This window comes from Cydia strobilella, chromosome 23 (genome assembly GCF_947568885.1).
Source record: "Cydia strobilella chromosome 23, ilCydStro3.1, whole genome shotgun sequence".
Taxonomy (NCBI): domain Eukaryota; kingdom Metazoa; phylum Arthropoda; class Insecta; order Lepidoptera; family Tortricidae; genus Cydia; species Cydia strobilella.
This window is the reverse complement of record NC_086063.1, coordinates 10,944,412-10,960,934: the sequence shown is the minus strand read 5'-3', so window position 1 is coordinate 10,960,934 and position 16,523 is coordinate 10,944,412. Positions and strand designations below refer to the sequence as shown.

Here is a 16,523-nt window from a genome sequence, read left to right as displayed (position 1 = left end):
ATAGAGGCGTGTTCAGTAATATGTGAGCATCTTGGCCGCTCCCATACGTATATTTGATAGCGACTGTACATCCTTTCTTTAGTTTCGGACTAAGTCGATCTGTGTAAGATTGTCCTCATATATTTAGTTATGTAATAATAATTATGTTTTCTTTGTTAAAACAAAACTAACTTCTTGACATTTTTAATTATATGTAAAAACGAAAGAAGAATATACTTGACATATCTTTAGGCAACACCATGGAAATAGCTTCAGATGTGTTGGGACCGTGGTGGGACCGTGGTGGGACCGTGGTGGGACCGTGGTGGGACCGCACCGCACATCCGAGCCATCATAAATCCTTCCACAGCGAACCATGAATATAAGATATTTTGAACTTAAGCTCTAATCAGTAAGACTGTAAATCGTGCAGATATTTACGATCGCGGGGTACAGTAAGATACGAGTCATAAATATGTAAGCAATTCTGAACTTTAACGCCAAGTAATAAGATTGTAAAGTACTAAATATTTATCATCATCGCTGCAAATGTTTCGCGTCATAAATATGTAAACAATTTTCAACTTTAACGGAAAGTTATAAGGTTGTTATTGTTCAGATATTTACGATCGGGGGATACAAATGATACGCGAGACTGATGGATGCGTCCCTCGTGCAACCCTCGGGATGGACACAACTTGTAATGGCACCGATCGAAACGTAACCAAATACAACAAACTGTAAGTACAGAGTGGTTTACACTTCATTAATAAAAACATGCGTGTCGGACCACGCATAATGAAAGGTCCGTACCTTTATATGCATGATATAAAAAGCCATACTAGCAAAAGGGCGTACCCTTCCGGCACGTAATTGTAATAAGAAGAGATTATTTGGAATAAACTCATTAAGTAATGGCCACCCATGGATCATGTTCAAAATATTTTTCGAGGAAAGTATTCATTAAGCTTTATTTTATTGCGCAATAAAATTGTAGAAATTACATAAAATGGAACTAAAAAAATTCCATACTAAATTGCTGCCATGTTAAGCATTTTACATCAAAAATGTGACAGTTACGTAGGAAGTGGCGCCCTCAATAATTTTCTACAATTTCTTGTCCGACAATATACTTCCTACGAAGAAATGGTGTTTATCTTCCAATTCCAAATAATTGTGTGCGGTATAAACACAATAACCGTCATCGGTCTCTAGCAAGGGCCTGACACTCTTTGATAGAGAAAGATAGTCTTATTGCGATTCTTATAAGAGGAAAGAGAAAATACAATGCTTTGTCCTTATCATCCGGGTGGCATCATAGGTACGAGGCAATGGCGAAATACCGAAATTTATAAGAGTGAAAGAGAAAAATCCTATGCTACCCAAATTTTATATGAATTATTTCTCTTATACCCGGTCACTGGGTGTAGCATCTATAACTACTTGTATATACTATGTCTATGGTCTCTAGGGACAAATCTAAGGTCGTTGAACTGAAACAGATGGCTACAAACAGTTTCTTATTAACATTCTTTAATTTTAGGGTTCATGACAAAAATGTCTGCTCGTATGTCACAGTATTTTTTTTGTTTGAATGTTGAATTATAAATAATAATAATTAGATATACATAGATGGCGCTGTACACAAGTGCTACAGGTTTTGTCGTTAGTAGATTGTTAAACGTCAGTGATGAGTATCTAAATATTTATCGTATAATGTACGGGATCCGTACCTACACGGCGCCATATTCTTTAGCTGTCAATTTGCGTCTACAATATTTTACACAAATTTACGTGTCTTAGTATTCCTTTGTCTATGTTTTATAATATTTTAGCTTGAATAGAATACGTACAAAATTGTTTGAACCAGAATTTCCGCGATCGCATTGAATCACTTCTCAAAGAACGGAGACCCCGATTGATAGCAGTAATAAGAGAAGCAATTTTCCCCAGTCAATGAAAGGTAAAACTCTGACCAAGCTAATTGAGGGGAAGTATGCCGCGGCACTGAACAGAGGTAGGCCTTATACTGTGGCAATAAGGATTACGAATGCTTAGTTAAATGCGTCGAAGAATGTATGCGATAACAACGCTCCTGCTGACCATTTGTACACTTTATGACGTAGCAGTAAAGATTAAGATTGATCAAATTATTGTGTCGAAAAAAGTATGCGGTTCTGACACGGACAGATCACGGTTATCCGGACCCTGGGGATATTAGCCCCATTATTTAAACGTAGGCAAAATGATGACTCAACGGAACCAGTATAATTTAACGTACTTACTTTGATCTGATTGAAAATGATAATATGAGTTAAACTAACATTCAAATTGCGACTGCAGCGACTGGAAATGTTCGATGCCACTGCCACATTGAAAATTTGTGTTGATGCCGTTGCCGCATTACTGCGTGCAGTGATTAGAATGTTCAATCCATCACTCATTTCAACATTTTCAACTGCAGTAGTAACCTTGCAACAGTAACGCTGCTGCAGTAGCAACCCGAATGTTACCTTTAAATACTCGTAGGTATATGTAGTTCAGTGTCGATGAAACAGGGCGCGTAGCCAACGTGCCAATCGTTAACGCTCCGTAGCGTATCGTAGTCATATTTCTCTATCACTATTCCCCACTAGTGCGACAGTGACAGTTGCGTTTTGTTCGCGAACGTTAATGATTGTACGTTGGCTACGCACCCAGATATAGATCATAAATTAATATGATTAAACAATTCCTAAACATCAGTTCCTAAAGTTCGGGTAGAGGTAGACCCCTTGTGACTCGATGATGTCTCGACAACCCAGAATAGACTCGCCTAGAGAAGAATGATGAAGAGCCGACCCGAAATGAAATGGGAAAAATTTGGACAAAGAAGATGAAACAGGCATATTTGCTACTAATGTCTAAGGTCAAGTTATATGTATGGGACACCATCGTTATAGTGCCGAAATGTTTTGTGAACTAGCTGAGCGGTCTCGTGGGACACAGGGGAGACCCGCGACAATCGCCTCCGATTACATGTTCATTGCTGGGAGATTTGGGAGATTTGTGGGCTGTGGGTAAACAGGGGGCATAAAAATCGTCTGTTTTAGGAGTTGATTTATTGTATTTAAATTTTCATTTCTTCGATTTCATCATTTATTCTACGGTTGCAGACGATAAATGGAGTTATCCACATTTGACAGCGGTAGATGACAGAAAACAATTTGATAATTGGCCATATTTTCCCATTTTGACAGTTCAACTTTGTTCATTATTAAGTATTTCTTAGGTGACGATAAGCCTTGTCGTGAAAGCAAAAGTAGTGAATAAACCTATTTTAAGATTTAAATTAAAATATTTAAAGCTTCCTAAGCATCATGCCGGCCAAACCGGCTGTCCGATCTGGAAAAAACGATTATATAAAAAATATCGCCATCCCCCGTTACCATGCTAAGCAAAACGACAAATTTTACGATAACGTAAGAATTAAGACAACAGTCGATTCCACGCACAATATGATAAAACCGTGCTAAGCCCGCTGGTGATACTTTCTACCGAAACTAGGGAAAAAGGTTTTTACTGAGGCGATATGGAAAACTAGTTTTAACTAGGGAAAACACTTTTTCACTAAAAACGGGTTTTGACAGTAACATACAATGTTATTTAGCCCAAAGTAATGGGGTAGAAGACACGCGAAATCCGTCGTTGCGTGAGTAATGTCGTTGTTTACGAGTTTCGACGGAGCCAGTGAGTGGACCGATCTAATGTAATCTAACCGGTTACTCCTAAAAAAGGGTTCTGCTGATCTAATTATCTAATACCCTTCGATCTACATATATATATAATGTATAGGTAAATATGCCTTCGACTTCGTCTGTGTGGAATGATGATAATGATTAATGAAAACTACCCTGTGTCGTAATAGTTATTTGTGCAACAAGAGAGGAAAGTTGGTTTTACTTGCGAGTGTTTATTTTGAGTCCCGAGAAAGCGAAAGATTCTAAGTTAGAACCTTGAGCGTAGCGACGAGGGACTCAAAAACACGAGATGTAAAATAACTTTGCTCTCGTGTTGCACACATAATTTTTCACCACAGTAATGAGAACATATTAAATGTTAAAATGTAATTCGAATTACACAGAATAATAAAAAAAAATGTAATAAAAGTATGAAGTGGCAGTTCATGGCCTTCAGTAAATTAAAAAGCTACTTTGTTTCACTCCGTGGAGTGAGGAAAGTCGCACTTTCTTCACTCCCTGGAGTGATGAAAGTCGCACTTTCCTCACTCCAGGGCGTGACGAAAGTAGGCTTGTTCGAGCTGCTGATGTGAAAAATTGATTTAATTAGTGCTAAAACCCGTTTAAGGAAGTTATACATTTTTGTACATTGTCATTCATTATGAAACTGGAATAAAGATACGACAGTATGATAAAGCAGGGTTCTCTACCATTAACCGTTGTTTTTCTTTTCAAAATTCCTGTAGATACGAAGTTTTGGAAATACGATGGAATAAAACGTTGGCAATTCCGCAATATTGTCTCAGGTGCGACGGAGACATCCTTCCTATCTAAGTACCACAAGTGTGAGGGAGATGGGTGACGCGGGACCAATTCTGTTGATTGTACGGATTAGCTATTGCGGCATATCAAGTTACTCTGAAACCTGCCTAAGCTATAATACCTTAAAGTCGAAATTCGATCGGATAGCAGACGGGAATCACAACCGTGGCTACCGTATTAATTCTGCGCTCACTCCAAAACTTACTGTAGCGTAAAGAGTTTAAGGTTGAAATTAGATTGGAGCCGATTCCAGGATCACAAGTAAGGTATTAGTTGCAGTAATCTGATCCAAAACAGAGCGAAACGTACTCGTACAGGAGGCGACGCTCAAGTACTTATGAATACGGTACATCTTGACTAGGCCCCTGATGTGCTAGTTGCGGAAAAAAAAATTGGAACAGTTCTCGGCAATTTTAGGAAAAAAATATAGGAAATTAAGGAAACTCTCATTTCGGAAAACGGAAAACATCGATCCCCATACAAAACTATGAAAGTTTGTGATAATTTTCAATAGGTATTTCATAGGTAAGCGTGCTCCACCGTAGACCACATCATCACTTACCATCAGGTGGGATCGTGGTCAAACGCCTGCCTAATCATCATTAAAAAAATGTGGAAATTTCGCAATTTCGAAACTTTCTGACGGCACATCAGTATTTGTGTCCTTGAGAAGCTGTGAATGACCCACTTACTATAGGTACCGCTTTGTCCTTTTGAAAATGTCCCCTCTTTAAATTAGCTTGTGGGATTATCCATTTTTAAAATTCCAATATGCCACATTCGAAAAATATTAAGATTTCATCTGAGTTATTTCACAAAATGAGGTCATTTATTTTTCATTCATTTATTACAAAAATATTATTTTGACAACTAACTAGCTATTTTGGCTCAGTGATCCAAAAAGAATCTTGGCCTCCGAAACGAGAGCTACTTAACCACCTGTCCCGATTCTGCGCAACTTCCTATCAATTACTGACGCGAAGCTGAAGCAGATCCGCCGTCACACTGTCTTCCCAGCGATACCTGGGCCGACCCACCGGACGACTACCAGTCGGTCATCCCATGAACGCCCTCTTGACAGCCCGATCCTCTCCCATTCTGAGCAGGTGACCGAACCAGCGATTATTGGGTATAGCCACTTACTTAACTCCTCGATCTCGGCATTTTCCGGATCCTCCAGGTGCCGTCATCTCTCTCAATAGGTCCCAGGATCTTGCGAAAATCTTTGCGCTACCAGGAGCTCTTTCTTCTTTCAGTGTTAGGGACCAGGCCTCACAGCCATACATAAAGATAGGCTGTATAATGGTTTTGTATATCCGTCACTTATTATGTCTACTGAGAAGCCCGGACACCAATACTTTGTGGAGGGCTGCTCTGCACTACAGGGCGTTTTGGATGCGTATGTTGGAGGAAGACCTGCTGATGTTTGTGTCGGTAACAGTGCATCCAAGGTACCGAAACTTGTCAACTCCACGGTAGACGGTAACCCCATCATGAAGACTATCACGCTGGACGCGTCTATTTTTGTAACGTTTCATGTGGAGGTATTCAGTTTTTGCCTGGTTCATCCTGAGACCTAGTCTAGAGGCCTCTCGTTCCAGGACAATAGCTGCCTTTGCTACCTGTTCACGGCTCTCCGTTAATAAGAGCTAGGTCATCTGCGCACCCTACCACCTTGTACTTGCCGTTCAGCTCTACCCCTATGACCAACACTAAAACTTTCCGAACAACATGTTCTAGGGCTAGATTGAAGAGCACAGGCGGTAGAACATCTCCTTGCTTTAGGCCGGTTATAAGCGTGAATTCTTCCGACAGCTTATCACCTACTCTGACTCGCATTCTACTCACTTTACTTTGACAAAATGAATTTTTTGCGCTGAAGTTGTGAAATACAGATAAAAGTATATTTCAAATACATATAGTTTAACAATAACATCTCACAAAACCATGAGGTCCCGACCTCATAGAGCCACTAGTGTAAATGACGATTTTACCTTGCACTCGCACAAGTACTGGTTTCCCTGAGCTTACCTAATCACATTGGAATGGCAGTGGGGGGGGGGCTATTATGTAAATCTTTAAGGTTACCTTTATACTCGTATTAGTCTTGATGAGGCTTTAATGTCGGCAATCAAATTATACGCACGGCTATTGTTCTCGAGTGTGGGGGGTGGATGGCGGCCGGGGGGGGGGGATCGGATTTTACGTAAATTGGAGATACGAGTAAGATGAGCGTAGATAGAACGAAAGACAAGTATTTGGAATTCGGTGTTATGTGACTTTATTGTGTAATAAGACTTAGAAACCATTTGGGGTAAGTGGCAACTTATTTTACCTACTACAAAAGCACCCAACTGTGCCTAAAGTCAAAAAGCTCCACAATGAACTCTAATATTTTCGTTCAGGAGTAACAATTATTTGAATGTAGTTCTATGGCAAACATTTCCTTCAAAATTTCTTGGTTACACTCACGTTCTAAACCCCCTTTTTCTATTTCCTCCTGTAGCATACAGTATGCTAAAAATTCTTACTTTAGGCGCACTTGTAATATGAATAATGAATCGCTCAATGATATAGATATTTTTTTTGTTCATAGTTTGTCCGTTTTCAAGAACAAAGTTCTATTCGGCAAATTTTGCTTTCTAGAAATTCATTACTCACTTAGTTATGTTACTCTTTTTTCGTGTAGTTACGTTAGCGTTAGTACTAAACGGGTTATTTATAATTAAGTAATCTACAATTCTTTGTAATAGTTTTCTTAGTAATGTACAAAACTTTAGACCTATATTGAATTAATTTTTGTATTACATATTTCTAAAACTAATTGAAATGGGATAAAACTCTGAAATAATTAAAAAAGCACTTTAGTATTTATACTTAATCAGTTATCGAACTTGTGGCCCATAGTTGTAACTTATAACTTAAGTAAGTAGACTATGGTTGGGTAGTTTTTCGGTAGTCTTTATTGGTGGAAGGCCACGGCGGAGAGGCCTTTTACCTTTAAGCGGCTCTGAGACGATCAGTCGCATTTTTAATCTCACGTGACACAGTTTACAACTCAACTGTGACTGATGCGATTGCCAACATATGGTGGGTCCGTGATATAATCCAGCTTAAGTTGTAGTTCAGTAGGTAGAGCGGTGGGCTGATATTCTGGAAACTGAGTTCAACGTCAAATCGATATTAGAATGATCTAATCTAATCTAATGTATAAACCTAAAAACAAATTAAAACCAACAAAAATAAATTAAACTACGAACTAAACAAACTAAACTAAAACTACCTAAAAAGTCCTATAAATAAAAAATTGGCCCCAGATCTGTGCCGTCCGGTAGGGTGCCCAGAACGCTGGTGGCGTTCCCGCGCTGAACGGCAACGCCGATGCGTTGGGCGAGGTATGCTCCAGCCTTCCGGTCACCCGTTGCGTCTATTAGGCGCTTGGACAACTCCTTATATATGCTGTGCGCGCCTTGACCCCACGGCCCAAGCGTCTCCACACCAAACGGCTCAAACATGCAGCCGGTGTCAATGGCTGCATATTAGCGCCGCTTGAGACGCTCGGCCGCATCGACATCTAATGACATGTAACTGTAACTGTAACTGATATAATTCCAATATCATTTAAATATCGGTTTGATGTCAGTGCACGTTGGACGCCTGTTAGATTAGACATGACGTGACATTCAGGCCGTGAAATGAACATTAGTTTTGTTGTTTCGTGATCTTTTGTTCCTTTCTTTTTATCACAAATTACAGTTGTATTGCAGAAATTCCCTTACAATGTGACTTGTTTTAGTGCTCTTATGTGTACAACAGCCATTATTTCCGATTACGATATTAGTTCCTCACTAACGCGTTGAAACACGTAGCCAAACTCATATTATTATTCGCTGCCAATAATCGGCACACGTAGGCACTGCCCCCCCCACCCCCTTTCCCCTATAACCCCCCTGATTGATCGTACGTCAGCTGATCTACGAATTCCGATTAGTAGGCGATCTGGCGAACTATGTTATGTGTCAAGAGAGGCTGATTCAGATTAAAGTATTTGTTATGGCGTTGAACTGGTTTTGACACACACGACCTTGAAGATCGCTCACACTGATTGGTGAATGCGAAATTAAGTGAGTGCAAATTCTTAAATCTGTATCGGGCTCCAAGTAAACTAAGGATTATCTCGTAATAAGTACGCATAAGGTACCATATCGCAGCAAAAGTCAAGTTGCAAATGTCCCACCGAAATTTCGGTATCGACAGGTGTCGGCATAAAAATTGTGGTGCAGCCTTAGTTCGGTTCTGACGAAAGAACTGCCGAACCATTCTGCCACGCCGAAATTGTATTTTCGGTGGTGTCCGGCCGATGGTTTGTTTCGGTTACGGCAGGTCTCGGTATAAAAATATTACTGTTTTAGCCAAAGGTTCGGTTTCGGTTGAAATTAGAGCAGAACCTTCGGTTTCGGCAAAAAATCCGGTTTCGGTCGGACACTAATTATCTATAATACGATGGTGGTAAACAAGCGTACGGTCGGCTAGTTATTTCAAATGACTAGCCGACCGTACGCTTGTTTACCACCATCGTTTTATAGATAATGTAATTTTACGACCGTAGAGTGCGAACTAAGCTCGCAGTGTAACGGCCATATTCTTTTGCACTATGTTTTAGGCATAGACCACTTCAATACTAGACGGGGCATAAAAGACCAGGTACCCATGTGGTCGCTCCCGATTGTATTAGTTGCGTCGACGTTTTTGTAGTTGTGCCGTTCTATCTCTATCACATCCGAGCGATAAAGAGGCAGGTAACGAAATTTCCATTTTAGATTTTCGCGGTAGTAAGTAATTAAGTATTGGTATGAACAAGAAATTCAGTTTTAATTGCTGAATATTGACTGTTCTCTATTATCTAGATTATAGTTTCGATATTGATTTTATTAATCGACATTATTAAATTATAAAACGGTACTTAATCGCGTGTAATTAAGTTGTAAGATTTACCTCTGGCGTTTCGAGGACGGCGTTGTCCCCGGGCGTGGTCTCGGAGAAGCTGGCTAAAGTTGACATCAACATCTTCTAGCCGCGCGAGTTTTTCGAACTACCCGCACTTGGTCTTGTTTATCAACTTGAACGTTTTACGCACTAGGGATGTTACTCTGTCGACAGACAACACTAACGATATTCGATTTATCGACTGTCGATATTCGTCGATTCCATGTGGATGAGATCCTAAAACCCTCGTCCCGATTGAAATTGCAATGTTTTTGACCGCGGGCACAACGCCGTCCTCGAATTGTTGGAGGTAAATCTTACATCTTAACCCATTATAGACTGAGTTTTTTTGAGGTGTCCAATTTTTGTAATTTTTTAATATGTTCTTTATTAGAGCTTATGTAACGAAGTTTTAGTAATAAATTTTTGTGAGACCTTTGGTTTTGAGAAAAAACGCTGGTACCATATGGGACCGCTAGGCACGTACTGAGGTAATAATTTGGAAATACTATGAAATTAATAAGAGTACAAATATGTTTAAATTATTTATTTAATACATCAGCCTCTTCGGTTGTAACTTAATAACATACAGTACGTATGTTTTACTATATTTATTTAATAAATGAGCTTCCGAGACGTTACAAAAAATAGTTTAGGTACTTTGGTAGTTGCATGCAGCATATAATCCTACATAACATTTCGAGCATTCCAATCTCGACCGAGCCTGACAGTTCTCGTACGCACATCTTCGTCGCTTCTGAGAAGGAATGAGAAGGTGGTTTCGACCATCGTACCTTATGGCGTCACTGAACGGCTGTCAGTTCGGGAAAATTTAGACGTTGGCAGACGTCCACCAGTAAGAGGTAGGTTTTGATATCTGGTTAGATACGTTTGAGTTATTTGCCGACAAAAGTCCAATTGACCAGCTGCACTTGCAGCTTGCTGCGGCCTCTTAGTCCCTTGTCTTCTCCATCTTCTTGGCTAGATACGGTATTCTTTTTGCGGCATGACCGACGCGGTCGTGAGGACTGACGGAATACATTTTCGCATATGGCGTTGAGTTGTCTGCTGCTCAAATTATTTATTAAAGCACCAGCATCTTCTTCGCCTGAATCTTCATCGGAAGCGATGGCGGGATCTGGAGGTTCAATATAAAATTTTTCCTCAGCCTCAATGTCCTCATTATCCTCTAAAATTGCCAATGCCTCGTGTACGCAGTGTACAAAATATGACAAAACTTTATAAAAAACGATAAAATATGATTACTAAATAATATTCCATTTTGATCTTTCGATAAAATGTAAAATCACTATCGTGTATTGCTAAAAACAATAAAACTACTTAACAGATAAAAAACGAAAGGTTGCTGAAAAAATCGCACGGGAATCGCCTAGCGATCCCGTACGGTACCAGTAACTTTAACACGCGGTAGTTATAATATTTATACATACCGGCACTAGTTAAATAAATTAATCTAAAGCAATGTTACTAAATTAAACGATTTTGCAATAACATTCGTTATTTATCTGTTAGTAAACTAAATATTGTAACTTACTTGAACGGCGTAAACATTTTTCCGCGAAATTTGCGATGCACCTTCTTTGACATTCAATCACACGCAACTGATGTAAATAAGTACTGTTTTAGCTTAACAATCGGCAGCGTTATGTCTCCTAGATCAACTTTCGTCAATAAGAGCCCGTCTTACGCGTCGCAATTTGGCCAATCACGCGAAAATAAAAGTCGTAAATTAATGGTACCATATGGTACCGCTAGTCTATAATGGGTTAATTATACGCGATTAAGTCCCGTTTTATATTTTAATAATGTGTAAAAATCGTGAAAGTTTAAATTAGTGTAATTGATTAATCGAATCGCTCACAAACCTCGGAGCTCGGACCCCTCCTTATCGCGCATGTGGCTCACTGTCAACGGATAAGGCTCGGTAGCTTAGTGAGTAGAGCGGTGGGCTGGTATCCTGGAGTGGAGTTCCAATCTCGCTCGAGACAGTGAGTTTTTCACTTTTCCTTTACCTATTTCTAAGCATTCCTTATAAAGCGTAGTCTGTGCGAGTTCGTCTCTGGTTCTAAGGAGCTATCAAGTTTTACAGCCCTCTCGAGGGCCTCTTATCGATAACGCTATAACAGCCTGATAACGCTCAATGGTACAGTCGACAGCAGATATATCGATAATGGGCCTAACAGTTCTAACTGAGACAATAAAAAGAACCGACGCGTTATACCTCTATTTAAACTTAAACTATCGTGAGACATATTTCAAAATATTTAGATCAGTACGGTTTCACGACGTACAACCGCCGAGGACACTCGTGCCTGAGGAAGGATTCCCAAAGAATCCGAAACATGTCGCCAAAAGCGACTAAAAATAATAGTGAGTAAAAACCGTACTGATCTAAATATTTTGATACCTCTATTTGCTGGTTATACCACAATAATCGTCAAAGGTACCGATACAAACACATACGAGCATAATGTAGCCATCTCTAAAGATTCCTCTTTCTTACGATAAGAAGTATTTGAGTTATCCTATCTCTTACTCGTAAAAGTTAAAATGTCTAACTCGTCTTTTTGTAAAATACCCACTTCACTGCACTAAGAACTATTGCGATTGTCCACAATTCTCGAAATGTAAGCCACGACAATACAAAAGAAGAAATTTAAACACTCGAATATATATCTTAGTTCTTTAAAATAAGGTACAACGTTGCATTATCAGTCAAAAATCTAGTTTTGTACTCTATGCCATTGAAATAAAGCAGAATGTTGTAAGGCTAAGTATACGAACAAAAGAGCATTATTGCGAGAGTGTAAGTTGAGCCTCGAGAGTCCATTGCTATTTCCTTGCGGGGTTGTATAGGAAATTATGAACATTTTACGGCTGTGGCTTGTGGCTTAAGTTTTTCTAAATGACAAAAAAAACCAGTCGCAGGTGTCGATGTTTCTGAAAATAATTTCAGGTTCCGTTCATTGAAAGAAATGTTTGCATAACAGTAACATAATATTTTGTTAATACTTACGCAAAAATGGGATCTATGTACATACATCGGCCAACAGATCGGTTTATCAATAACAAAATCGGTTTTAGAATATTGACCATAATTTCTTTCTTTCAGTAATGTTTTGAATTACAAAAAAATCGGCTAATATTATTATTTTTCAGTGTAGCGGAAACTAATATTTCAATACACAGTTTTGGCCATTTTTAGCCTCAGGGTCGAAAATGCTAGAATTTCTCAGTAGAAGTGGCCCAAAGGTCACTTTATGTGTAAAGTTCATACAAAGTGGCCTACTTTTGTTGCCAACAAGTGTCCGCCCCCAGTGGTCGGTGGATAACTTCGTTAATTACAGCCAAATAATTTCGAGAATCCGAGCTCGAGGAATAGGCTGAACTCTGCTACGATATTCGTAGCTACGCTGCTCGTAGCCGATAATTGCTACGCCGTAGCTGCTACGAACCTTTTGAAGCGATTTGTATTAATTAGGAGCCAGGAGGCGTACTTTGATTCTAATAACAGGTTACGAATTTGATCTGGACTTATTATGAATTTGGTATGTCAGTGACAAAAGTGACATTTCGGGTTGAAGAAACATATAAACGTACAAAACAAACAGGAGGTCGATTCTAATATAACAATTAGTGATGGTTTTGAATTGATTTTGATATAACTTTGAGGATCGTCTTGATGATAGGCGCGCGTGCATCTCACGCACGACTTTCACTTCATTCCGAATGCACTAACCAGCGTGAGCGATCTTCAAGATCGTATCAAAATACGATCAAAACCTTAACAAGTTGTTCAATCTGAATCGGGCTGTAGGTTTGTGCTGTTGCTGTAACATTGTAACACTCCTGGAACATACGCATATTGGCTCCGATTCGAAGTGGTTCGATTAATTGGTGTCGGTGCGAGAATCGAAATGAATGATTACACACACAACTACATAAAGTAGATAATAATTATTAAAATGTTAATGAATGTAACTTGAGTGCATGATATTTATTTTGATTAACCTTTAAACTATTAGCAAAACAGTAAATTCTCAATAAAGTATATAAATAGCGTGTACTGAATATTTTATAACTAGAAATTATAAACAAAATCATCCGTTTTTGCAACCCTTGATTGCGCAATAATAGAAATAATAGAAAATAGAAATCACAAACAGGAAAACAGCACATGTTTACGACATGTGTTAGGGGGAAGGATGTTGGAGGAGGGGGGCGACCCAGTCATCGCAGATTAAAAAGCGCATTAATGACGACCGGTCTGGCCTAGTGGGTAGTGACCCTGCCTGTGAAGCCGATGGTCCTGGGTTCGAATCGATTAATCCCGGTAAGGGCATTTATTTGTGTGATGAGCACAGATATTTGTTCCTGAGTCATGGGTGTTTTCTATATATTTAAGTATTTATATATTATATATATCGTTGTCTGAGTACCCATAACACAAGCCTCCTTGGGCTTACCGTGGGACTTAGTCAATCTGTGTAAGAATGTCCTATAATATTTATTTATTATTTATTATTAATTGATAAATAATGTATCGCGCTGAACGTGCCCTTGGGAAAATACTCGTACGATATGTAGGCCGATGTCTGTGTCGAGGTTAAACGAGTAGGTATTGAAATACTGAAATGCATTTCAGTATTTCAATATTCTATACTTTATTAAAATACTGAAATGCTTTATTATACTATATTAGTATTGAAATATTTGGAAACATAAATAACATGCATTTAATCTAAAAATGACTCAATTTTGTGTAGAAAAGCACACTGCGTGTCATTGAAATAAACCAAAATGTTGTAAGGCTAAGTATACGAACAAAAGAGCATTATTGCGAGAGTGTAAGTTGAGCCTCGAGAGTCCATTGCTATTTCCTTGGGGGGTATTTCCCCTTCGGTTTTTAATGAAATATTCTCAACAGGGATCTTTAGACATTAGTTATGAGTAAGTAGTTAAAAGCACGCGAATTAATATGTTTATTAAAAAAACTGCTCTACGAGTATATATATCATCTGTCCTATTTGTAAACTTCCTGCAATCGATTAAGCTTCTAGCAAGAATATTAGTCCCGTGAGTCCCATTCGGTATAAACTACGTAAGCGAACAATTATTTATTCTTATTATGTCATACAACAACTTTAAATGCTATTAATAGTACTACAGGAAATATCCACGCCGGTATTTAGACTTTCTAAATCTAATAATAATTTGATATAAAACTAGATAAACGGCAGCGTAAGTTAGGAGACAACTTACTCTGCCGCTTACGGATTTCATTATCTACAGATTCTAGCACCCATGCAGATCTCAATTCTTTTGTCAGTGAAATAATATTAAACTTGGCGCCTATTTCCATATGGGATTTGGTTTAGAGACGCTTTAACCCAGTTTAACAGACGGATAGGATTTATCCCATTGATTACAGGATTCTCAAAACTTAAATTCGTTGGAATAGTTATCGGACGAGTTAATTGAAATGGTAAGTAACTGAAAAATCGGCCCTTACTTATTGTGCATCTGGTTCGTACCAACAAAGAGCAATATTCACAGCGAGTAACATAATATCAGTATCAAATTTAGATAATGATATGGAGTTGGAATGGTTCCGTGGGGCGAAGGGTCGTACTCGTAATAACATACCGCTTAAGGCTGTAGTTGTATTTGATTTCTGTTATTATTGCTGACACGTGTTCTTTGAGGAAACATTAATAATATAATACACAGTTAAACGGGAACTAACACTACGCCCCACGCTTCACATATCCATACGATGGTTTCAAACGATGTTAGATTAAGGAATATTGTAGACCAGGTCGATTCTCATTTACTATTTGTAATCTTTTTGAACTGGTTTTGATACGACCTTGACGATCGTCACGTCAAAAGTGATGTTTCTTCAAACAAAAACGTCACTTTTGACTGACATATCTAATCCATATCGTATCTAGACGTAATATTTGACGTATTTTGTTTGAATCGGGCCGATTCCCTTAAGTATATCTGTCTGTCTGTTAAAGATTGTCTTCATATCAGAACGCAGCTGAGCTGTTGTGTGCAAACCTAAAAAGCGCAATGAAAAAGCAAGCAGATAGTTTTGCCTGCTCGCTTACGGGAAGATACGGAGTGATGAAAGACATAGCAATTTAGTTAAGTGTTTGCGTCAGTCATTCTTCACCGTTTTCAGCCCAAGTTCTTTGCTGTGTTGTGAGTTGTCAACTATTTTAAAACTTGTTTTAGAATAAAATTATTTGTTTTCTTCTGTGGCACTGTATGTCCAACAATAGAAATCTCAAATTTCGTAAGGGACAAATCAGACAAATGCCACTTTTAGGAACAAGATTAAAAAATTTAAAATTTTACCATGTGCTAACTTCATAAGCTATAAAAAAGTCTGTTATACAGATAGAAAAACACTGATTCCAGTGGTATAGATAGTCAATGTATTTACGACTACCATGACCTTGAGATTAGGAACAATTCGTATTTGTTACACACGAATGACCCGTTACTTTTTGTAGTTGTAGATCCTGAAACTAATAATAAATAATAATAAAAAAATGACCCGTTACGTAACTAAATACGGACTGTTGGAGTTTTCGTTTGTATCATTCAGTATATTTTCAATGTTAATCACTTGACTATATTATTTATTTCATTTCATAATACGAGTATAGTGTAGAGCTATCCAAGTAATTACTGAGAACAGACATTCAACGTCGGTTACGATAAAGGTTACTTTCCTAGGCCACTAATGTCATTATTCAAAGAGGCCAATTCGAATGTACACTTGGCATCAGAACTATATCTAAACGAGTTTAGTTATCATTCGCGTGTTCATTTAGCTCAGACTTGTCCGTACATGGATTACCGCGAGCGAGACGCACGAGTGAATGATAAATAATTGATATCATTCAGATGTCATTTTGATGTCAATTCTAGGTTCGGATTGGTCTCTGTGCCACAAAACGCTTAAATGTGAAGGGTGCTCTT

General features: G+C 38.5%; 1 protein-coding gene across 1 annotated transcript in view; it reads left to right on the top strand.

The window, feature by feature from the left end:
• The window catches only part of LOC134751910 (uncharacterized), a 95,687-nt gene that overhangs the window by 38,452 nt on the left and 40,712 nt on the right, over positions 1-16,523 (top strand). The window lies entirely within an intron of this gene.